Source organism: Moschus berezovskii, chromosome 20 (genome assembly GCF_049115385.1).
Source record: "Moschus berezovskii isolate FMDL1 chromosome 20, NW_MosBer_1.0, whole genome shotgun sequence".
NCBI lineage: Eukaryota > Metazoa > Chordata > Mammalia > Artiodactyla > Moschidae > Moschus > Moschus berezovskii.
In genome coordinates, this window is record NC_142479.1 from 29516223 (window position 1) to 29540739 (window position 24517).

General features: G+C 40.2%; 1 protein-coding gene and 1 pseudogene across 1 annotated transcript in view; one reads left to right on the forward strand and one right to left on the reverse strand.

Annotated features, from left to right (window-relative positions):
- MYO1D (myosin ID) overlaps positions 1-24517 on the forward strand; it is a 368723-nt gene that overhangs the window by 176550 nt on the left and 167656 nt on the right. The window lies entirely within an intron of this gene.
- On the reverse strand, positions 12503-13179 carry LOC129540062 (eukaryotic initiation factor 4A-II pseudogene; annotated as a pseudogene).

The following is a 24517-nucleotide window of genomic DNA, read 5'->3' on the forward strand; positions in this document are numbered from 1 at the left end:
GCAGCTTCCTAATTAGAGGATGGTTGTGGGTTGATTATGAGATCATAGCAAAATTAATGCAATCTCAAAGACAGTATGGGCTTCCCTTGTGACTCAGCTGGTAAGAAATCTAATGCCTGCAATGCAGGAGACCTGGGTTCATTCCCGGGGTTGGGAAGATCCCCTGGAGAAGGGAACAGCTACCCACTCAAGTATTCTGGCCTGGGGGATTCCATGGACTCTATAGTCCATGGGGTCACAAAGAGTCGGACATAACTGAGTGACGTTCACTACCACACTACAAAGGCAGTATAGAGTAGAACAAAGGAATGAGTGAAGGAGAAAGTATGGAGAAGAGTGAAAGAGAAAAAGGGATGATGGAATGCCAAGAAAGGTTCCTCAAGCTGTGAAATAAAATACTCAAAAGGTAGGCTAAGATGATATGTGAGTGTTTCTAATTTTAAATTGGAGTTCTAGATGGAATTGCAGGGTAGTGAATGACCTTTTCTTTTTTATTTTAGAATAATAAATTTGGTTTTCCACTAGCAAACTGATACTGTGTAAATATTGTACAACATATAGGGTTCTTTTATCAATAGATCAGCAGTGTTTTCTTATAGTTCCTTAAAAGAATTGGTCTGTTTTGGGTCAATTTTGGACTTATATTTTCTTAGAAAATCATTCAGTTTCTCAAATTTAATTCAACAGAGTTGAACAAAGTTGTCTCTCTTTTTTTTTTTTTTTCATTTCCTTTGTTTTTCGATCATTCCCTCAGATCACTCATTTTGTGTATTTGACTGGTACTCACTCTTTATTCTTTATCAACTTTAGTTAGTAATGCATTTTCAAGAACCAGCTCTCTTGTTAGTACCACCAGTTTCCTGTTTCTAATTTACTGATTTTACTTTTTATTTTCATCAATTCCTCTTTTTTTGGAATGTAAAAAGAAGAAGCAAGCAGGAGATTCTCTTCCTCCCAGTTCTGGAGTTGGACATTTCATGCGTTTTATTCTTTCACAGTTATTAATAATGGACATGGAATTTGTTCTGAGAACCACTTTTACTATATTTATAGGATTTCGTGCATTATTGTATATCTAGATTTCCTATTTCCCAAAAAAAGTTTATTTAAAATTTTTTTTAAAATCATTTCCAGATGATGAATGTTTTGAGTGTATTCTTTTTTCATTTTCTGACATTTTTTGTTAATTTTTGAGTTCAGTTCAGTCACTCAGTCATGTCCGACTCTTTGCGGCCCCATGGACTGCTGCACACCAGGCTTCCCTGTCCATCACCAACTCCCGGAGTTTACCCAAACTCATGTCCATTCAATCGGTGATGCCGTCCAACCATCTCATCCTCTGTTGTCCCCTTCTCCTCCTGCCCTCAATCTTTCCCAGCATCAGGGTCTTTTCAAATAGGTCGACTCTTCGCATGAGGTGGCCAAAGTATTGGAGTGTCAGCTTCAGCATCAGTCCTTCCAATGAACACCCAGAACTGTTCTCCTTTAGGATGGACTGGTTGGATCTCCTTGCAGTCCAAGGGACTCTCAAGAGTCTTCTCCAACACCACAGTTCAAAAGCATCAATCTGCAGCACTCAGCTTTCTTTACAGTTCAACTCTCACATCCATACATGACTATTGGAAAAACCATAGCTTTGACTAGATGGACCTTTGTTGGCAAAGTAATGTCTCTGCTTTTAATATGCTGTCTAGGCTGGTCATGACTTTCCTTCTAAGGAGTAAGCGTCTTTTAATTTCATGGCTGCAGTCACCATCTGCAGTGATTTTGGAGTCCAAAAAAGTAAAGTCAGCCACTGTTTCCCCATCTACTTGCCATGAAGTGATGGGACCAGTTGCCATGATCTTAGTTTTCTGAATGTTGAGCTTTAAGCCAACTTTTCACTCTCCTCTTTCACTTTCATCAGAGACTCTTTAGTTCTTCTTCACTTTCTGCCATAAGAGTGGTGTCATCTGCATATCTGAGGTTATTGATATTTCTCCCGGCAATCTTGATTCCAGCTTGTGCTTCTTCCAGCCCAGCGTTCTTCATGATGTACTCTGCATATAAGTTAAATAAGCAGGGTGACAATATACAGCCTTGACGTACTCCTTTTGCTATTTGGAACCAGTCTGTTGTTCCATGTCCAGTTCTAACTTCCCGACCTGCATACAGGTTTCTCAAGAGGCAGGTCAGGTGGTCTGGTATTCCCATCTCTTGAAGAATTTTCCACAGTTTGTTGTGATCCACACAGTCAAAGACTTTGGCATAGTCAATGAAGCAGAAATAGATGTTTTTCTGGAACTCTCTTGCTTTTTGATGATCCAGCGCATGTTGGCAATTTGTTCCTCTGCCTTTTCTAAAACCAGCTTGAATATCTGGATGTTCACAGTTCACGTATTGCTGAAGCCTGGCTTGGAGAATTTTGAGCATGACTTTACTAGCGTGTGAGATGAGTGCAATTGTGCGGTACTTTGAGCATTCTTTGGCATTGCCTTTCTTTGGAATGAAATATATTGGAATGAAAACTGACCTTTTCCAGTCCTGTGGCCGCTGCTGAGTTTTCCAAATTTGCTGGCATATTGAGTGCAGCACTTTCACAGCATCATCTTTCAGGATTTGAAATAGCTCAACTGGAATTCCATCACCTCCACTAGCTTTGTTTGTAGTGATGCTTCCTAAGGCCCACTTGACTTCACATTACAGTGAAGTCTGGAATTAATTAATTTTTAGTTTTACTGAATTTTGATCATGGAATGTTAAATATACTATTTCTCATTTCTGGAGTTTATTGCATTTGGAGGGTCTAGTGAGCAGTCACTTTTTTAATGTAGCTTGATAAAAGGTGTATTTCCTTTTTCTTTTGAATATTTTTATTGTGAAAAATAGCAAATATTCACAAAAGTAGAAAGAGTAGTGTCCCCATCTCTTAGCTTGAACAAGGATAGTCTTTTACTACTCTTATTCTATCTAGTATTCACCACATGTTTTTATGTGTTTTGGTCTGGTGTTTTTAAAAGGAAATCTTAGTTATGTTATCATTTTGTCCTTACATACCAGTACCAGATAAGGATTTTAGTATACTATTATAATACTATATGAAATTAACAATAATTCCTACACATTCCTACAACCTAATGTGTAGTTTGTGTTGCTTATTCCCAGTTGACTTAGAAATGTCTTTCTACACGTGGTTAGAGATTCAAGCTGAGGCGCTTTCAAGAATGGAAGACATTGATCTTTATCACATTAATTATGATTTCCAGTGATGTATCATTTCATCCTTAAAAAAATGTATTTTTTAAAGACTGGCCTGGTTGGTTTATTCTGATTAGAAATTTAATATTATTTGTATGTTCTTATATTTGTTAACTTGCATTTTGCATTCTCCCATTGTTGGATTATATTATAGCCCCAGACACACAAAAGATCTTGTGAAGAGTTAAAAGTGGTTCATTAAAGCATGAATATGTCATGAAAACAGCAAATTCTGAAACGGAATAATATCATCACTATTAATTATAAGTAATCTCAAAGATTAGTATAGGTCTGAGTAGAATAATTTTGTAAATCAGCCAGAGAAAAAGTGTGAATAGAATCATTATCTGAAAATTAGACTGTACGGGTATAGTTATTCACTTGGCCCTGTTTCCTGATGTATTGTTTATTGTGAAACTTCGTCAAATAGTAACATGAAGCTGTGGGGCTCTCACATCCTTTTCAAACAAAGCTCACCAGCTTCTTTGAGAAACCAATCAAGTGTTTGATTTCTCAGACTAAAAGCAAAATAATTATCTCTCATGTGAAATTGATTACTTTTGCCCTTAAAGTGTTAAAAAAAAAAAAAAAAAGACACCTACTAATACAGTAGTTAATCTTTACTGGCTGACAGGCACTATTCTGAACCCTTTATATATATTAACTGAATCTTTCCAAGAACTCTGTAAATGAGTGTCTATCATTGTTTTCATCTAAAAGGAAAGGTATCTCAAGCCACCTGAGTAGCCAGAGTACCTTGCTGGAGATCACACCAATAGTGAACCCCACAGCTGGGGTTTGAACCCAGGGGTCCAGCCTTCTGCATTCTCTCTCTTCTCCATGATTCACTTATACCAGACTAGCATCATTCAGTGTGCACTCACCCCCTATAGGAAGAACAGGTATGACTTACACTACTGAAAAGTTTGTAAAACCAGCCGCAAAGATGATGATGGCATCCTGCTCAGAGAGAAAGAAGAAGGCAATTTGGCAACATTCCTTTGTTAAATGACCTGGGTAGACCCCTAGTGATGTCTGAGTCATTGACTCTTGGATATATGAACTAAGATATATCTTTACTACAATGGGAAGGAAACTGCTATTTCCTATATGAATCAGCTCTTGACATATGTGTGGTAATGAAAAGTGATCAGTGACTCTTATACTGAGAATACATGCTCCAGGAGAAGAGATTTTTATTTGTTGTAGTAAAAGTGACTTTCAAGCCATGAGTAGGTTGGGAAAGGTGTGTGTGGATGACTGTAGACAAAGCATAAGCCAAATTACAGGAAGGGAGGGGGAGGTTTTCCTGGGTGATAAGAGAGGTTGCCCCCAATGCCAGTCCACTCACTGCTTTATTCATGGGGAATATTTATGGTTAAAAATATGCTGCTTGACCATGGCTAAGTATTGAAAGAAATAAAAAAAAAATGTGCCCTTGATCAAATGATGATATGTCTTTTCAGTAGGAGAGGAAAAGAAATGGGTAGCAAGTGTCTTTTCCAACACTGTGATGTATGGTTGGGTGGGAGAAGGGCACTCATGCATTTTCAGTGAGTAATAAACATGGATTTTCCCATTCATTACTGAAGAGGGATGTACAGTGAACAAGACAGGGCTTCACCCAGAGGAAGCTGACAACCCAGTCAGGAGGGTGATGCGTTAGCACTCAGACCAGTGCAGTTGAGTAATTATGACTCTGTTGAGTAGGTAATGACTTCCAGGTGGGCTCAGAGACCAGCCACCTACCTAAGCTGGAAGAAAAGGCTTTCTGGATGAAGTGAGTGAAAGTGAAAGTCGCTCAGTTGTGTCTGACTCTTCACAACCCCATGGACTATACAGTCCATGGAATTCCCCAGGTCAGAGTACTGCAGTGCGTAGCCTTTCCCTTCTCCAGGGGATCTTCCCAACCCAGGGATTGAACCCAGGTGTCCCACATTATCAGTGGAGTCTTTACCAGCTGAGCCACAAGGGAAGCCCAAGAATACTGGAGTGGGTAGCCTATCCCTTCTGGATGAAGGAGAGATGCCAAAAAGTTTGAGAACCACTCTGTCAGGTTCACATTTTACTCAAAGTCCATTTGTAGGGAAGATGGCTCTTCATCTCTATTTCGTAAGCCATTTGTACAGGTTGAATTCATTAGAGTTGGGTCGTTAGTGTCATAGCGGTTAATTGTCACTATGGTTATTGGGTAAAATAAACTTCCTATGACAAAAATAGGGAACAAGTTTTTCTACAAAGACATTCAAAAATACTTAAATATTCAATATTGTGTTCGATAATAAATGTAGACTAGTCCTAGCCCTTGGGATCATTAATACAAAAACTTCCCCTTCAATATTAGAGGAAGGTTCCTAGACAGCTGGTGCCACTAACAACTGAGAAAGAGAGAAAAGGAACAGAGGCAGGAGCATATTTGGAGGCAATTAATAGTTTGGAGCATAGTTCGAAGTGCCTCTGAGACATTCAAGTCAAGATACCCAGCAAGTTGGATGTGTGAGTCAGGGAAGCAAAGGAAGTGGCAGGTTTCAAGGAAGAAGGAATGATGTCAAACACAGAGTTATGCTGCAAAATAAAGGGCTGGAAGTGCCCTCGTAATCTGGCCGTTGGGAGATCACTGGTTTATTAATAACCAGAATGTCAAAAATGATTGGGGTGAAAGCAGAGTATAAGAGAAGAAAAACACACCCAGTATCAGAATCCTCCAGCAAGAAAGTGTGTGTGCATGCATGTTAAGTTGCTTCAGTCGTGTCTGACTCCGTGCAACACTCTGGACTGTAGCCCACCCTGCTTCTGTGTCCATGGGAAACTCTCCAGGCAAGAATACTGGAGTGGATTGCCATGTCCTCCTCCAGGGGATCTTCCCAACCCAGGAATCAAACCCGATCTCTTACATCTCCTGCATTGGCAGGCAGGTAGTGCCACCTGGGAAGCCCCCAGGAAAGTATGTCCAATATTTATTGGTAAATCGTGGTAATGGAAATGGGTATAGGAAAGGATGTATGTTCTTTATGAAGAAACATATGAAGGAGTATTTCTTATCTGCAAGACATTTAGTAAATGATTCTTGAATGTTGAAGCGTTATCCCTACGTGTGTTACTAAGCAGTGCCATGAAAATAACATTACTCAGTACAAGTCATTGATTTTTATTATTGTGAAGAAAATTTCTGTTGATTTATAATGTCGGCCAAAAGCAGATGCCACTTAGTGTTTACATATTGACAAATGCAAAGCCCTTTTAGAACAATAAAAATGCTTCAGCAGCACTGGAATGACAAAGCATCCTTTCTTCCTCCCTCCCTCTCTCTCTTTTCCTCCTCCCTCCCAACTGATGAATAAAAAAGATAAAAGCATATTTGGAAAATAATGACGACATGTCAAAAAGAATTTGTTTCTTATTTATCTCCTCTCAGATAACTGCCAGGAAGCGACCACTGCCACCCCTTCCCCAGCCCGCTCCTCTGTAAGTTGCAAGCAGATGATTTGCTCTCGCGAAAGAGCAGCAAATCCGTTGCCTGGGTGATATCTCATTACTAAGGCAACCAATTTGGTGCATCAGTGTGAATCCCAATTTTAAAATGTAATTATGTCAAGATATGTACATATGCTTGAGATTTGCTTAAAAGAAATCTGTTCCCCTTTGAAAGAAAAACATTTCCTATGTTAGTTGAAAGAAAGGAGGAAATACTTCTTTTATTCTTTGTTCACTCAAATACCTCTTTCAGCTGATCTCCCCACCATGCTTAGTGAAGGAGCTTGCAGTGGTTCTTTCTCACTTTTTTTTTTTCAACTTGAAATCTTCCCTTTCCAAGACACTTCTCTCTTGAGACCTGTCACTCATAATCTACCAGCTGTTGTCTCCATGACAACATTTTCCAACCCCTAAAAGTGGTGGAAGGAAAAAAAACACAACTCTGGCTACATTTTCCTAGCACTTTTCTTTTTTAATTGCTGGAAGGTCAAGAAATTGACTCTTTGCAAAGAATTAATTAGTGAAGGGGAGGTGATTCGATGAATAGGTGTTTACATTAAATTAAAAACTAGTGAACAATTCAGTGAGGATTGCCATTCCAGACTCAGATGAAATATCTTACAGATAGGAGGCGTACACCAAAAGCTCATCTGGAGGAAGACAGCCACGTCAACCAAAATACCATCGAATCACTGCTGAGCAATTAATTTTTCTTCCTCCTTGACAAAAATTATTGTTTAAAAATTAAAAGTATGTTTGGGTGCAGGGAGTATTTAATTACCAACCTCATGAAATAATGAAATCCAGACAACTCATTAAGTTTTGCATTTGCTGAAGCTTCCAGTTAGCTCAGGATTCGGGTTTGTATGCACATCCAGGAACCATTCTTAATTGGGGGTTCCAGTGTGACTGACACCCCACCCTCATTGCCTACCTGTTCTTTATTCCTCAGTTGGATGACTGTGTAAGGCCTCCCTGGTGGCTCAGATGGTAAAGTGTCTACCTACAATGCAGGAGACCTGGGTTTGATCCCTGTGTTGGGGAGATTCCCTGGAGAAGGAAATGGCAACCCATTCCACTACCCTTGCCTGGAAAAGCCCATGGACAAAGGAGCCTGGTAGGCTACAGTCCATGGGGTCACAAAGAGTTGGACACAACTGAATGACTTCACTTTCTTTCTTTGGGTGACTGTGTCGTCTAGGAACCTCCTATGTACGTTCTGTCTGATTCTTTGGGAAACAATTGGGTGATAAATATTAAAGACAGCAAAGAAAGTATAATGAGTATTCACTATCTAATGGCCATGCTGATAGTTCATGTAAAATGTCACCCCCCCAAAAAAAAGGTGATTTTCAAAACTGACTTTTTTTTTCAAAAAGCACATACTTTTGCCATATATTTCATTAAGCCAAAACACTTTATCGGCTTCCCTGGTGGCTCAGCAGTAAAGAATCTACCTGCCGCACTGGAGAAACATAGAGAACAGACCTATGGACACGGGCGGAGGAGAAGAGGGAGACATGGAGATGTATGGGGAGAGCAACATAGAAGTGTACAAGACCAAATGTAAAATAGATAGCCAGTGGGAATTTGCTGTGTGACTCAGGGAACTCAGACAGGGGCTCTGCGACAGGCTGAAGGGCGGGATGGGGAGGGATGTGGGCGGGAGGTCCGGGAGGGAAGGGCCATGGGTGTACCTATGGCTGATTCGTGTTGATGTATGACAGAAAACAACAAAATTCTCTAAAGCAATCATTCTTCAATTAAAAAATTAAAAACAAGAAAGAATTCTACCTGCCAATACAGGAGACTCGGGTTCAATCCCTGGGTCAGGAAGATTTCTTGGAGAATAAAAGGGCAACCCACTCCGGTATTCTTGCCTAGGAAATCCCATGGACAGAGGAGGCTGGCGGGCTATAGTCCATGGGGTCGCAAAAGAGTTGGACACAACTTAGTAACTAAACAACAGCAAGACACTTCATGGGTGGCAAAATACATTCTAATGTCCTAATAGGTATATCATAGAGTCTGTGTGGTTTAAGCATAAGGGCTGTGATGTTAAAGTTTACTTCAGCTTTTTCTTGCTACAGCAAACGTACATAACTGCTACTAAGAAATCTAAGTGTGTCAGAAATGGCTTATATTCTTTGTCCTGGCACATTTAAACACATCCTGCTTGGACTAGTAAGTTTTGCTAACCAAAATAAAATATTTATGAAATATTCAGCACGTTCTGGATATGTATCGTTATTTATTGCATATATTTAGAGCCTACAGTTTCTCTTTATGGGGTAACATAGAGTGGCTTTAAATGCTATCTTTTCAATTTCAACATGTGCAGAATATAAATACCTTTAATGTACGAAAGGCCCTTCCAAAGAAATACTAGAAAATGGAGGGGGAATGTGAACAATCAGTCCACCAAAAAAAATAAGGGAAAAATGGCCAGCAGACACATTTTCATCTATCAAATACTTGAGTGTTTTTTTTTTTAATCCTAAACAGTATTGCTGAGGATTTGTTTACTGCTGGCAAGAGAGTAAATACGTGAGAACTTTCCAGACGGTAGTTTAGCAATGTGTTTCCAAAAAAATCTAAAATTTGGTTGGGTTTGCCTCTAATCTAGCAATTATACTTCTAGAAATTTATAGTAAGGAAATTCTTGAGACTTTATGTCAACATTTAGTTGTAAGAATTTTCTCTTCAGTATTTCTCATGAAAGTGGAAAATGGAGAAAAACATTGAGTCATATAAATTATAATACATCCATACAATAGAAAACTAAGCAGCCATTAACATGGACAATATGAAGAAATTTAATCAAGTGCTCTGCTGCTGCTGCTGCTGCTAAGTCGCTTCAGTCGTGTCCAACTCTGTGCGACCCCATAGACGGCAGCCCACCAGGCTCCCCCGTCCCTGGGACTCTCCAGGCAAGAACACTGGAGTGGGTTGCCATTTCCTTCTCCAATGCATGAAAGTGAAAAGTGAAAGTGAAGCTGCTCAGCCGTGTCCAACTCTTCGTGACCCTATGGACTATAGCCCACCAGGCTCCTCCATCTATGGGATTTTCCAGGCAAGAGTACTGGAATGGGTTGCTGTTGCCTTCTCCGAAGTGCTCTGGATAAATGTTAAATGTGAATACATGTTACAAAACAGGATATTCAGTGTGATTTCTTTTTAACCACATTAATTCTAGAAACACCCACACATGCTTACATGTGCGCAAGCGCACACACATGCATACAAGTGCATACGTCCATTATACAGACTAAGGAGGAACCCATGAGTCATTCCTTTGTGGGGCTTCATTTATAACTGAAGAAGATTTAGTACTATTTATATTCAATGTTTTCTATCAGAAAGTCTTACTATTACCAGGTGTTCTGTGGAAGAGTCAGGACAGAGAACCACCCAGCTGACAATTTGTAAGAGGTCTTCAGGGACTTCTCTGAAGTGGTGGTCCTGTGGCTAAGACATCTCTTTCCAGTGCAGGGGGTGTGGGTTCAGTCCCTGGTTGGGGAGTTAAGATCCCATGTACTTCACAGCCAAAAAAACAAAACGTAACATGGAACCAATGTTGAACAAATTCAACAGAGACTTAAAAATACTTTAAAAAAAACCCAGAAACCCACAAAACCCTAAAAAAAGGTCTTCAGCTCAAAGATTCTTGTTGAATTCTAAGATTTCTTTCGTCTGCAGGTCATTTGTAATTTTGCACATTTTGTCTTCTCTCCTCAACCAGATGATAAATTGCTGAGGGAAGCAGTGTCCTTTTGCTTGTTTGTATTCCACCCAAGGGCCCCAGCGCACAGTGGCTTGGATGGTATTTTGCCAGTAATATAATTATTGTATCATAATTCAATACTAGGTGTTCCGGGAGTTATAAAGTTTCCTATTAGCTGTGTTATGTTTATTAATACTTAAGAGCTAATTGTGTGCATTTGAATGAGGTCCCTTCATCATACCAAGCAAATGCAGTAATTAGTTGGCATAAGAGTTATTCCCAACTGGGAAAGAAGCCTTTAAGTTTTAACTCTGCTGCCAGAGTTGAAGAATCAGTAACTTCTGTGTCATTTCTTGACTCTACTGCTGCCTAGCCAGCAGGTAGTTCTTAGCTTCAGTCAACCACAAGGCCCTTGGGGTCCAATCCCTGCTTAGCACTTATAAAATTAAATGTTGTGGCCTCTCTGTTCTTCCATTTCTTCATCTGTGAAAGGGAAATCAGAATACCCACCATGTAGTATGGTTGTGAGTATTAAGTGACTTAATATATTCCACATACTTTGATGACTGCCTGGCATATGGCGGCCACTATGAGTTTGCTATAATTATCAACATTGGTATTATTAACACTAATATTATGATTATTGGTTTGGGTGTGTTTCAGTTGACCATTGGCATAACTATGCCACAAACCACCTGTATTGCTTTCCTATGGCTGCTATGAAAATTATCACAGACTTAGTGGTTTAAAACAATAGGAATTTATCCTTTCACAGTTCTGGAGGCCAGAAGTCTGAAGTCAGTTTCACTGGGCCAAAATCAGGGTGTCATCAAGGCCACACTTCCTCTAGTGGTTATGGGGATGATCTGTGCCTTGCTTTTTCCAGCTTCTGGCAGCTGCCAGAATTCCATGGTTTGTGGCTCTGCTTCCATAGTCACATGCCATCTCCTCTTCCTCTTCAAATCTCCCACCACCACCCTCTTATATAGATATATGTGCTTGCACTTAGGGTCCACACAGATAATCCAGGATAATCTACCCATCTCAAGGTCATTAACCTGATCACAATGGCAAAGTCTTTTTTGTGTGTCAGATGAAGTATCATTTACTGGTTCCAGGGACTGAGAGGTAGATATGTGGGAGGGAGGATTATTCAGCCCACCAAACCACTCGAAACCTTAGTGGCTATAACAGTCAGTATTTATTTATTCTTCATGCATCCAGGGTTTGGCTATTTTTGGCTGAGCCCATCGCAGGCCATGGCTTGACTACAGATTGGCTCCACATGTAGCTTATTTTTGCTGATGTCAGTGGAGCCTGGGGCATGTTCTTCTCATGATAACAGCAAATGCCTAAGAGGGCACAGTTGACCACACAAGCACATTTCAAACTGTTGAGGTCACATGTGTGGGGTGACCACACATTGACCAAAGCAGGTCATATCAGTGGGGTGACCCATGAAGATGAAGAGGACAGGAATGAATTTGCTGTAGTGACAAGCTAGCTCAGGGTTTTCTGTAGTTGACAGCTAACTTACAGCTACATTAACATACGTATTTGGAAGAGAAAGAAAATCAAGGATTCAAAGCCAAATTATTTAGTAATAAACCAATTTTCTGTAGTTGTTATTTGATAGATAAGGAGCCATCAGTTTTTGTGGTCTTAGCCTGGCCAAATAAGTACAATCTTGAATGTGATGATCCCAGAAAACTTGTTCCGTGATTGTGGGTTTAGAGGATAGACCTCCACAGACATGGAAACTCTGAGACTGTTTTGAGCTATTTTCCTCCTTTTGCCATAATGTAGTGACTTAGTGGACTCCATAGACATATGAAGAAATAGTTTTCTGCGCCTTTGGAAGAATAGAATATCTGCTGGATTACCTCTCAAAGAGAGAGGAAAGTAGAGAATACCTGTCGGCTGCTGAATTAAAGCCAAAACTACATTAATTACAGAAGCAGTCCCCAAACTTTTTAGCACCAGGGACCAGTTTCATGGAAGACAATTTTCCCACAGACAGAGGTCAGGAAGGGAGATCATTTCGGGATGATTCAAGCGCGTTACATGTATTGTACATTTTATTTATGTTATTATTACATTGTGACTTATAATGAAATAAATTTGATCCTTAAACCCTCGGCTCAGCATTTCATCTGCTTCATCCAAAACGAACATTTTGATCCATTTTGGAGAGAGATATCTCCTGTTTAACATATCAGACACCCTCCCCGGTGTCCCAACAACAATGTGTGGTGCTTCAGCCTGCAGTTTTGGCATTTCATTTCGAACATTTGTTCCACCAATGCAGGCATGACAAGTTGCTCCCATATAATCTCCAAGTGCCAGAATTACCTTTTGGATCTGTTGAGCCAGTTCTCTGGTGGGGGCCAATACTAGTGCTTGGGTCTCCTTGAACTCAATCTCCAACTGTTGCAGGATGGAAATAGCAAATGTGGCTGTCTTGCCAGTACCTGACTGAGCTTGAGCAATCACATCATACCCTTAATACATGGAATAATAGCTCTCTGCTAAATAGCTGATGGCTTCTCAAAACCATAAGCCTAGATGCCCCGAAGAAGAGACTCCTTTAAGTTCATATCATCAAAGTTATCAACAGTCTTGTTCCAGTTGCTCTCGATGACACCATCGGGGTCCATTCCCTCTGGGCCTCCATGTTCTCTGTTATAGTCCGTGGAGCCACCAGACATGATCCAAAGAACCACTCAGTGCCGGACTGAAAATAATGAAATAATTATACAACTGATTGTAATACAGAATCAGCAGGAGCCCTGAGCTTGTTTTCCTGCAACTAGACATCTGGGGGTGACAGGAGAGCGATGATGAGTGGCTGTAAATACAGATGAAGCTTCTCTGGCTCACCTGCTGCTTACCTCCCGCCATGTGACCTGGTAATAGGCCACAAACTGGTACCAGTCTGTGGCCCAGGGGTATCTTCTCAGTCATCCTTAGCCTGTGAGCCTGAACACATAGTTCATCTAAGTTGTCTGACCAAGAGCTGGTTCCTTATCCATCACTTGTACCTTGATTTTTGTCCATTTGAGAATTAGTATATAATATTTGTGGAGATTCCCAGGTGGCACTGGTGGTAAGGAACCCACCTGCCAATGCAGGAGAAGTAAGAGTTGCTGGTTCAATCCCTGGGTTGGGAAGATCCCCTGGAGGAGGGCATGGCAACCCACTCCAGTATTCTTGCCTGGAGAATCTCCATGGACAGAGGAGCCTGGCAGGCTACAGTTCATGGAGTCGCAAAGAGTCGGTCATGACTGAATCGACTTAGAGTGCACACATACAATATTTGTATATTTGAATGTGGCAGAATTTCCTGGTCTAGGGTTTTCCCCACCTCTTTCCTCTCATTCCAGTAATAGAGGAATCAGATTATTCCCACAGGCCCAGTGAAATAAAAGGAATAATACACAGTAGAGTTTATGGGCTCTTTCTTGGTCACTTTGGCTCCAAGAGTGAATAAAGATGTGACGGGTCGCGTTTTCCTTGGTCTCTTGATAAAATGCAGTGACACTGAGGTGTTGACTTCTGTCCAGAAACGGCAGGGCAGGGGGGAGGGGGTGGGAGTCAAAAGGGGAAATTTTTTGTGAAAAATCCTGTAACTGGGATGAACAAGCAGTTGGGAACTTAATTTGGAATATTCATATTTTCATAGTTAGAACCAACTTATTTAAGATGAATACTTTTGTTTTTAGTGAAACTTCTTTCATGTAAATATTCACTGAAAAGCAGACTTTTTCACGCATCAGGCCCCTCACTGACAAATTGGCAGCAGTTTTCCAAGTCAGTGCTTATTCATGCTAGACTACTCTAGAACCATCAACCGCTGACAATGATTTTTGAGACTCCATTAAGACTTGAGCGCTGTGTGGCAGCTGCCATGTGTTTCTTCTTGAATGTTTCATCGGTTGCTTGGCTTGTCTGTACTGTTGTATAACAGGATGACTTATCTGCTTCTCTTACGTGAGCTCTTAAGCCCTAAGGTTATTTGGCTATGAAACATTCCGGGGGAGGGGGGGGGCTTTTTCACAGATAAACAAGTCTTCTTTTTAAAACTTATAATAAAAGATCTTTAGTGTATTCAAGCCAATGTATATACTTTCATTCAACAAATGTGTTTTTTGCCAGGCACTCTTAGGAGACACAGTGATAAATAGAAACAGTCCTTGTCCTCACGGGGTATACATTCAAATCGAGGAGTAAGACCAAAAAAAGTCAACAAATAATGATAAACTGTGTAACAGTTATGAAGGAAGGGAAGGACTGAGTTACGAAAGTCATTCAGAGATCAAGGGAAATGGGCTGGTCAGTGAAGGCCTCTCTGGGGAGCTAACATTAAAGTAAGATGGCACTAGTGGTAAAGAATCTGCCTGCCAACATAGGAGATGCAAGAGACGCAGGTTTGATCCCTGGGTTGGGAAGATCCCCTGGAGGAGGAACATGACAGCTCTCTCCAGTATTCTTGCCTGAAAAATTCCGTGGACAGAGGAGCCTGGCAGGCTGCAGCACATGGGGTTGCAGAGAGTCAGACACGACTGAGGACTGAACACATACACACAAAGATTGAGAAGGGGCTGACCCTAGGAAAATTCCAGGGAGAGAAGATGCAAGCTGAGGGAAGTAAAGAAGCAAAAAACTCCACCGCGAGAAAGGGCATGAACATTCAGAAGGCATTTTCAGAAATATCACTCCAGCACTTGTGCTTCTGTCACTTTTTGTTGCTGAGGCGTCCCTTCCTTCAAGGTTCAGTGCAGCAGGAGTTCTGTCTGTGAAGTTTTCAGCTGAAATTTGGGTTTTTTGGAAGGATACCTGAAGGGCAGCTGTAGAAGAGTTCCATGAAATATTGATCACAAGCCAGTTGAGATGAGTGGAAAAGACCAAAAAGAAGGGTCAATTTTGATGGTCCTAAAATATTTCACAGGCAAGATCGAGCTGTTTATAGATAGTCGAACACTGTTCATTCGAGAAGCACTCTCAGTATTCTCTAAATCCAATTTGTGGTTGCTCTGACTTTGTGTGAAAATGCTGATTTATTCCTGCCTGGAGAATCCCATGGACAGAGCAGACTGGCAGGCTATGGTCCACAGGGTTGCAAAGAGTCAGACAGAACTAAAGAAACTTAGCATGCGTGCATGCTGATTTATTTTGACTGTATATTAAAATATATAGAATATACCCTTTTCACTATAGCTTATGCCTTTTGTAGTCAAATAATTTTCTGTATGTGGGTATATTTTTTTTCTTATTTCCCAGTGTTTTTTTTTAATTCAGCTATTTCAGGGGAGACATCCCCATAAAGATTTCCAGTATTAACTCTTCTTGATGCCTGACCAGGTAGAATCTGACTAAGATTCAGTCCACTCACGTAAGTTTGATCTAAGTAGAACATTTCTCTCATCATATTCATCAGCTGAAACTGGTAACTCATTTGTATTTCAAAGATTCCAGACCTTCAGGGGGCATTTCACACATCTTTAATTATGGATAATCTACTAGAATGGACACAATTTCCTGCCATTCATGAAATAATTGTGAAATAAAGGCTCTCTCCTGTTTGTGATTGAGCCCCCTCCCCACCCCACTGCAGAGCTTACATCTTAACAAATTCATTTCATGGGCATATTTTGATTGTTTAATATTTCTTCAGTTAAGTTTTTTTGAATTTGTTACAGCATTTCTTCTGTTTTATGCTTTGGCTTTTTGGCCACAAGGCATGTAGGATCTTAGCTCCCTGACCAGGGATCGAACCCCCACCTTCTGAATTGGAAGGTGAAGTCTTGACCACAGGACCGCCAGGGAAATACCCCAGATATTTGATTTTAAAGTAGGGAGGGGCTTTCTGAGTTTAGCAGCAGCAAAAGAAAAATCATAAGGGCAAAGATTGATAGATATTGCAGCATCAGTTCAGTTCAGTCGCTCAGTCGTGTCCGACTCTTTGCGACCCCATGAATCACAGCACGCCAGGCCTCCCTGTCCATCACCAACTCCCAGAGTTCACTCAAACTCATGTCCATCAAGTTGGTGATGCCATCCATCCATCTCATTCTCTGTCGTCCCTGTCTCCTCCCGCCCCCAATCCCTCCTGGCATCAGACTCTCACAAACCTTTACAATTTCTGGGTCTCAAAAATTATCATTGTAGCAAAGTTGTGTTCAGTTGCAAGGAAGGGAGAAAGCAGGAGAAAGAGAGAGAAGGGGCAGGGGAGATGGAGGGAGAAAGAGGAGGAAAGGGGGAAGGTAAGGAGAGAGGAGAGGAGAGGGGGAAAAAAGAAACCTTAATTTAGTCTGGTGAAGAGTGTTAAAGGGTTTATTTCATAAAACAGGAAGCTTTCTGGATCATCTTCACTCTCAGTGTGGCTCCCCCTTGTGGTTGCAAGATGGCTGCTAACAGTGAGCAGCCATATTTACTTACTCAAGGAAAGAATTCACTTCTAGAAGTCCTTGGGCATTCTCTCTGAGGAGACATTTTTCTTTCTCAGCAACACCTGGAAAATGTCTTCTCATGGTTTGTTAGCGAGAACCAAGAGCAATGGCCAGGAGATGGTAAAAGGCAAAATGCCCAAAAGTCTTTGTAAATGTAATAAAAGGTTAACCTACTTATATAAAAAGCCCTTACAAATCATGAGATGAAGTTACGAATATGTGATGGACAAGAAAAGGTATGAAGAGAGAATTCACCGAAGGAAAAATTCAAATAGTGAATTTTTTAAAGTAACATTCCTAATCAAAGCAGTTTAATCATAAGCTCTTCAAATGGTGGAATTTGGTAAGGAGTACTTAAGGACTGATGCTGAGGCTGAAACTCCAATACTTTGGCTACCTCATGCGAAGAGTTGACTCATTGGAAAAGACCCTGAAGATGGGAGGGATTGGGGGCAGGAGGAGAGGTGGACGACAGAGAATGAGATGGCTGGGTGGCATCACGGACTCGATGCACATGAGTTTGAGTGAACTCCGAGAGTTGGTGATGGACAGGGAGGCCTGGCGTGCTCCGATTCATGTGGTCGCAAGAGTCGGACACGACTGAGCAACTGAACTGAACTGGACTTAAACATGTGGCAATTGGAAATGGGTAATGGCAGCAATTCTCCTTTAGAATTAGAATAGGTGAAATGATACTCCTTAAATGGTATTTTAAAAAGCAGAAAACACAAGAAGTACCATACAGTAGGAAGTTGGTTAACTGAATTACATGCATGTTTCATGTTGAGTACTGTGAAGCTGTTCAGAATCACATTGTAAGAAGATATTTGATTACATGAGGAAATGTGCTTGAGGTATAAAATAAAAAGCATTGCAAAACACTTTATGATTATTATGTGTTCTTAATTTTGTGTCAAATATGTGTGTAACCAAAGAAGAAAAATGAGTACATTTGACTGCACTCAATTTTTTTTAAAAAACAACTTCTCTATGGTAATATGTTATAAACAGTATCAAAAGATCATTGGCATACTGGAAAAAATATTTAAAACACTAATATCAAAAGAATGATTCCCTTAATTTATATACAGCTTGTACAAATCAGTAAAAAAAAAAAAAAATCCAAAGAAAATGGATTGAAAAAAAGAGAAATATGCAGTTTATAAAAAGGAACTTAAATGGAAAACCAGCAGGGGCCTACTGTATAGCACAGTAAACTCTGCTCAATGTTATGTGGCAGCCTGGATGGGAGAGGAGTTTGGGGGAGAATGGAGTCCACCAGAAACTATCACAATATTGTTAATCGGCTGTGAAAGTGAAGTCGCTCGGTCGTGTCCAGCTCTTTGTGACTCCATGGACTGTAGCCTACCAGGCTTCTCCGTCCACAGGATTCTCTAGGCAAGAATACTGGAGTGGGTTGCCATTTCCTTCTCAAGGGGATCTTCCCGACCCAGGGATTGAACCCAGGTCTCCCACATTGCAGGCAGATGCTTTACCATCTCAGTCACCAGGGAAGCTCCAATATATAATATATAATCGTCTGTACTCCAGTATAAAATAAAAAGTTAAATAATTTCATTTTGACAAAACTATGTTGTATTTATATTAGTTGGAAAATTATATTCCTGTTGATTTATTTTAAATCTGTTCTGACTTGATTGGTATATAATTAAGAAACTTCAGTCTTCAAATACTATGTTATAAAACATTTCTTGGAAAATTAATAGATCAGGTACTAGAATTTTTCAGATCTGTTTCTGGATTTTCAGTAATATAGCTGTGTGCACAAATATAAAACCTCAACATCACTGAGAAAACCTAGCATTTTACTCTAGATTTTTCTCTTAATAGTAACATTTCTGTCTCACCCACAACATATTCTAGCATGAGCTATTCATTATTCTGACCATGTGGTACCTACTATTATGATAAATCATGCACGCAGACAGTGCAGTTGTATTCTCTTTTTTTTCCCCCTTCTTTGGCATTGAGTAATAACCAGGAGTGATCTTCATAATTATTTAATCGTATCATGTTCAACTTGTGTACATTTGAACCGTTGAAAAAATATCTGTCCTTAGTAAGTGTTCTTCTTATCCTGTGATTCCTCCTTACATTCATTACAGGCCAAGACAGAAAAATGGAAAGAGGAAGCATATTTGATGTTTACTCAAGTCATCTGCAGGACCTTTTCCAGATTACTTCCTTCTCTCTAGATTCTGAAATTCCTCTCCAGAAAGCATCCTCACTCGTATCCCCATCAGTGTGGACACTGGGGACTAATGGCATATTTGGGGTACAGGGATACATTAAAAGAGCCGGACTCAAGAAAACCCTGCTGGCACCATCACCCATTGCCTGCAGCCAGAGCCAGGCTCCTAGCAAGAGCTGCAAATATCAGTTGCATCCCTGTGTAGAAGCAGTTTTAGGTCTGAAAAATGACTGTTTCTCAAAGCCAAGCATTTGCCCGCAAAATATAATGTTTGACTTCAAGAAACTTACATCAGATGTATGCTCTGCTTTTTTAATGTTTAATTATTAGAAAGAGAAGCATAAAGCAGCAAGGTACAAAGATATGTCAAGTATAAGTGCTTCTAAAAACCTGTTTTTAATGTATGTCCAGAGTCTAGCATAAGGCCTGGTATATAATAATGGAATAATGTTTCCTCTCCTTAGTCTGAGGAGTAACCAGAATAACCAGATGAAAATCAAAGATACTGGTTGTCAGTGCTATGTGCACTTTGGATCAGAAAGAACCTTTAACACTTTAAAAGTTTTGTTCATTATCGGTAGCTGTTACGATAGAATGCAAATGTGTGTTCTCATAAAGCATCTGAAGCCTGCAAAGTAGTCTGTAGGGAACACTGGCCTCTCTAGGGAAGGATTCTTCCCACTCCACCCCCAACTCCAAGCCAGCCAGGGAGCTGTCCCTCTGGCAGTGCTGACTTCCTTGAAAGAGCGTCACTGTGATAGGAAGTCAAGCTTCGTTTCATGGAGATTTCCTTCATTACATGTGGACTTTGACCAGCTCTTACTTTTTAAGGGATTAGTTGTAGCTGTTTTCCAGTTATCTTATAGGCATATGTAGTTTTCCCTAGAATATCATAGATGTCCCCTGTTTTTTCCTGGTTCTCCAGTACAGAAGGAATTTGGGAAATTCTTCTATTAATTGTTGTTGTTCAGTTGCTCAGTCATATCTGACTCTTTGTGACCCCATTGACTGCAGCACAACAGGCTTCCCTGTCCTTCACCATCTCCCGGAGCTCTTATATTAACAGACCAAACAAACGTTCAATAACTCTTATTATGATACTGTGGCATATTTGGGGATGGCATATCTTGATCCCCTTCAAAATGAACAAGTAATCTGTGTACAAAGGATTCTGTAATTAAATATGTTTTAAAAATTTGGTTGAACAAAGTTAGAATAGATTTACTTACATAGAACTTCTCAGAGTTTTTAATATATCAAATGTATATTATGAATCTCCAAAAAGGAATTGCAGTATGCAGCCTTCCTGAACTTACTGAAAATGGAACGCTTTTTTTTCAGGGAGCATTTCAAAGGCCCTGTGTCCCCAGATCCACTTTTGAAACTCTATAAAAGAATGTTAGGGTGCAGCTTTGGCTGGGCCTTTCAAATACTGGTTGTTGTCTCAGTTTTTGAGTGATCTAGGGAACCATTCAAAATTGAGATCATTTGCAAGCATCTGAAGCAAAGGTTACTAGGTTTTTGGTTTTTTTTAAGGAATTATGCATGTTCTAGATGCCAGACATAAAGGAAGAAAAGTCAGAACATTTGTTACATAAGATAAAAGCCCAGTCTGTCCCCTGACTGGTTCATGAGCCACCTCCGTCTTGGATGACAGTGGCTCTGTGGGTGGAGAAAGCAGCAGGTGTCTTCACACAAGCCTAAAACAGACACCTCATTGGATCTGCTAAAACGCCTAAACACTTGACCCAGACCCTGAAGTTCTGTGTCAAAAAGCAGTTTTGAAATAGCCTTGACCTGAGCGATTTTGAAGATGAATTATCAACTTTGTACCACTTCTTTTAAGGAAAAAAAAAAAAAGATTTTAAACCAAACAGTAGAAAGTAGCCACTTCAGTAAAACTCCACAGACTGTTTACTTATGAACAAAATTGAATCCTGAAAGGCCTATCAGAATGACATGACTTGTTAGCTGAAATAATTTTGCTTTCAAAATAATTGCAATTTTACTTTTGACAGAGTTAATGTTAAGCTAATCTTCTGACTAGACGGACCTTTGTTGGCAAAGTACTGTCTCTGCTTTTTAATATACTATCAAGGTTGGTCACAACTTTCCTTCCAAGGAGTAAGCGTCTTTTAATTTCCTGGCTGCAATCAGCATCTGCAGTGATTTTGGAGCCCAAAAAAGTAGTCTGACACTGTTTCCACTGTTTTTCCATCTATTTCCCATGAAGTGATGGGACCAGATGCCATGATCTTTGCTTTCTGAATGTTGAGCTTCAAGCCAAACTTTTCACTCTCCTCTTTCACTTTCATCAAGAGCTTTTTGAGTTCCTCTTCACTTTCTGCCATAAGGGTGGTGTCATCTGCATATCTGAGGTTATTGATATTTCTCCCGGCAATCTTGATTCCAGCTTGTCTTTCTTCCAGCCCAGCATTCCTCATGATGTACTCTGCATATAAGTTAAATAAGCAAGGTGACAATATACAGCCTTGACGTACTCCTTTTCCTATTTGGAACCAAGCTGTGATACATGGGGTCGCAGAGAGTCAGACACGACTGAGCGACTGGACTGAACTGAACTGAACTGAATCTTCTGACAGTAGTTGACTGGGAGGTTCAATTGCTTCTTGAAGTTATAGTTACAAGGAGGTTATCAGACTATAGCATTGTTGTATTAGCAGTAGTTGTATGCACTAAAGAATTGTTGGGCTAATGGATCTGGGCAAGGCCATATAGAAAACACATGAGTCCCAAATGAAGGTTCACGAGACCAAAGTAAAGCTCAGGAGTGATCGTTTCTAAATCATACACCCCTACACACACAGTTAAGTTCATCAGGATAATTTATAATGATCACACGTGCTCTTTTTTGGGCGGGGTTCTCTTTAGTTGAATGGTTTACATCTGTTTATTGACTGAAGATCTGGTTACTTCATCATTTCTTTTTAAATTTTCATTTTATATTGGAATATAGTTGATTTACAATGCTGTGTTAGTTTTTGGTGTACGGCACGATGATTCAGTTATACATGTATCTCTTCTTTTTCACATTCTTTTCTCATATAGGTCATCACAGAATATTCAGAGTATTGATTAGTGCTCCCTGTGCTATACAGTTCGTTCCTGTTACTTACTTTTTATATAGTAGTGTGTATGTGTTAGTCCCAAACTCCTAATTTGCCCCTCCCTCTTCCCCTTTGGTAACCATTAGTTTGTTTTCTAAGTCTGTAAGTCTATTTCTGTTTTGTAAACAAATCCATTTATATCGACTTTTTGGATGCCACTTACATGTGGAATTAAAGTAATATAATATGGTATTTGTCTTTGACTTACTTCACTTGGTATATTTCGTTATTTCTTAATTTTTCCCTTAAGTCATCTGAAAATGCTGGTAATTTATCTGTGAAACCAAGGAATTTTGTGTCAAAATTTATGCTAAGAAACTACAGATTATATTCACTGAGTCTTAGTTTTTTCTTCATACATATTAACTTTCTATTCTGATAAAAAGAAAAAAAGATGGATACTCTAACATTTTAAAAATAGCACATCAGATCTTTATTCATGTTTTCCCTCATGGAGATATTTGAGTTGAAGAGGAATAACTCAGAAAATTTTTTCTTTGAATCGTCCTTTAAAATAACTCTTGGAAAGGCCAAGCCTTCATTAATCAATCATGAGATATTCCAAAATGGATGTCGTATTCTAAATATGATGGGGTATATGGGTACCAAAGACAGATTTTGTGTACCTTACAATTTTCTTAAAGTTCAGCCTGGTACCTAAATAAATTCTCCTCTCCCACAACTCCTTAACAGCCATAAACTGTTAGAACGTGGCCAGAAAATCTATATGGAAGATAGAAATCGAAAGATGATTCTACCAAAAGTTGTCCCTAGGCATAGAGGGCCTAGGAACCTTAGAAGCTGGAATTTTGAAGGATTCTGGTTATAGAAGCCAAGAATATATCCAATTCAGGGCAATAGGGGGCTGTTTGAAGACAGCCCGAATGGTTCTAGCACCCATAATGACTAGAAAACAAAAACATGGAGAACTAGAGAAAAACAGAAAGCTGATCTGTGTTTGTTTTTGAACTTAAACTGAAGATATATAATTGACCTGCTTCTTAATAGAGTGTAACCTAGAATCCTATATTTTTTGCGAAGTGTATCTTGTACTTTAATGACTGCCAGATGTTGCTTTGAAATGCCTGACCCCCACAGAAGTACGTGCCAGAGGAAAACATGGTAGAATTAAGATGGTATTATAAAACATCTGGTTAGACATGACAGACTGTGTTTATATCCACTCCCCCTCAGAACCCCTCAATCAGTAGTTAAGGGATGAAAATTGGAGAAACCCACAAGGACAAATACACCCATAGTGGAAATAACAGCAGACAAGAGGCATCAACATAATTTTGGAAGTGAACGTGTGGTTAGGCCCCCAGGCCAGTGGAGAAAGCTGAAATCTAAGTGTCTGCAGAGAAGAAGGCAGACAAGCAAGCCAGATCACCCAGCCATGGGGCTGCAGGAAGATTCAGGGTGGGAAGGAACAGGTACCTCTGTAGGTAGGGGAGAGTGGTGGAGCTGAAGGGCGAGATTGGTTGAAACTCTTAAGTGTGCGTGCTAAGAAACTTCGGTCGTGTCGGACTCTTTGCGACCCCATGGACTGTAGCCCTCCAGGCTTCTCTGTCCATGGAACTCTCCAGGCAAGAAGACTGGAGTGGGTTGCCATGCCCTCCTCCAGGAGATCTTCCCAACCCAGGGATCAAGCCCTCATCTCTGACATTTCCTGCATCAATAGGCAGGTTCTTTACCACTAGCACCACCTGGGAAACTCTGTATAAAAGAACAATTATATACCTAGGTCTCCCAACCTCACAAAGTTGAGGGCTGCCTATGTCTCATTTTGATAGAAGATAAGAAATTTACTCGGAAGAAATTGAACCAGAAAAGCTCTGGCTTAGGGATACCAGGAACCAGTGGAGAGGGCTTAGGCACCATATTGAAATCAAGTAAATTAAGTGAATGTCTGGATACCAAAGATTCCCTCCAGTCCTCTTCACTCAGAATTCTGGGAGCAAAGAGAAAACAATTTAAAATACAGACATTCCTGGGGTCCCCCACAGATGGTTGACCCCCACCTAATCACCCTGTAGTGAAGCCCACCACCCATATCCACAGACACACACACACACATACCGCATCTTCTTTATCCATTCACCTGTCGATGGACATTTAGGTTTTTTCCACGTCTTGGCTATTGTGAATAGTGCTAAGAGCAACATGCTTTTAAGAGGGCTATTTGTAGAACATGGATGAGCTCTTGAAAGTGGGAAACATGATGATAAAAATGAAAGATTTAGTATCTGGCTTGCAAGATGAAGTTGAAAACATTCAGTCACTCAACAAATAC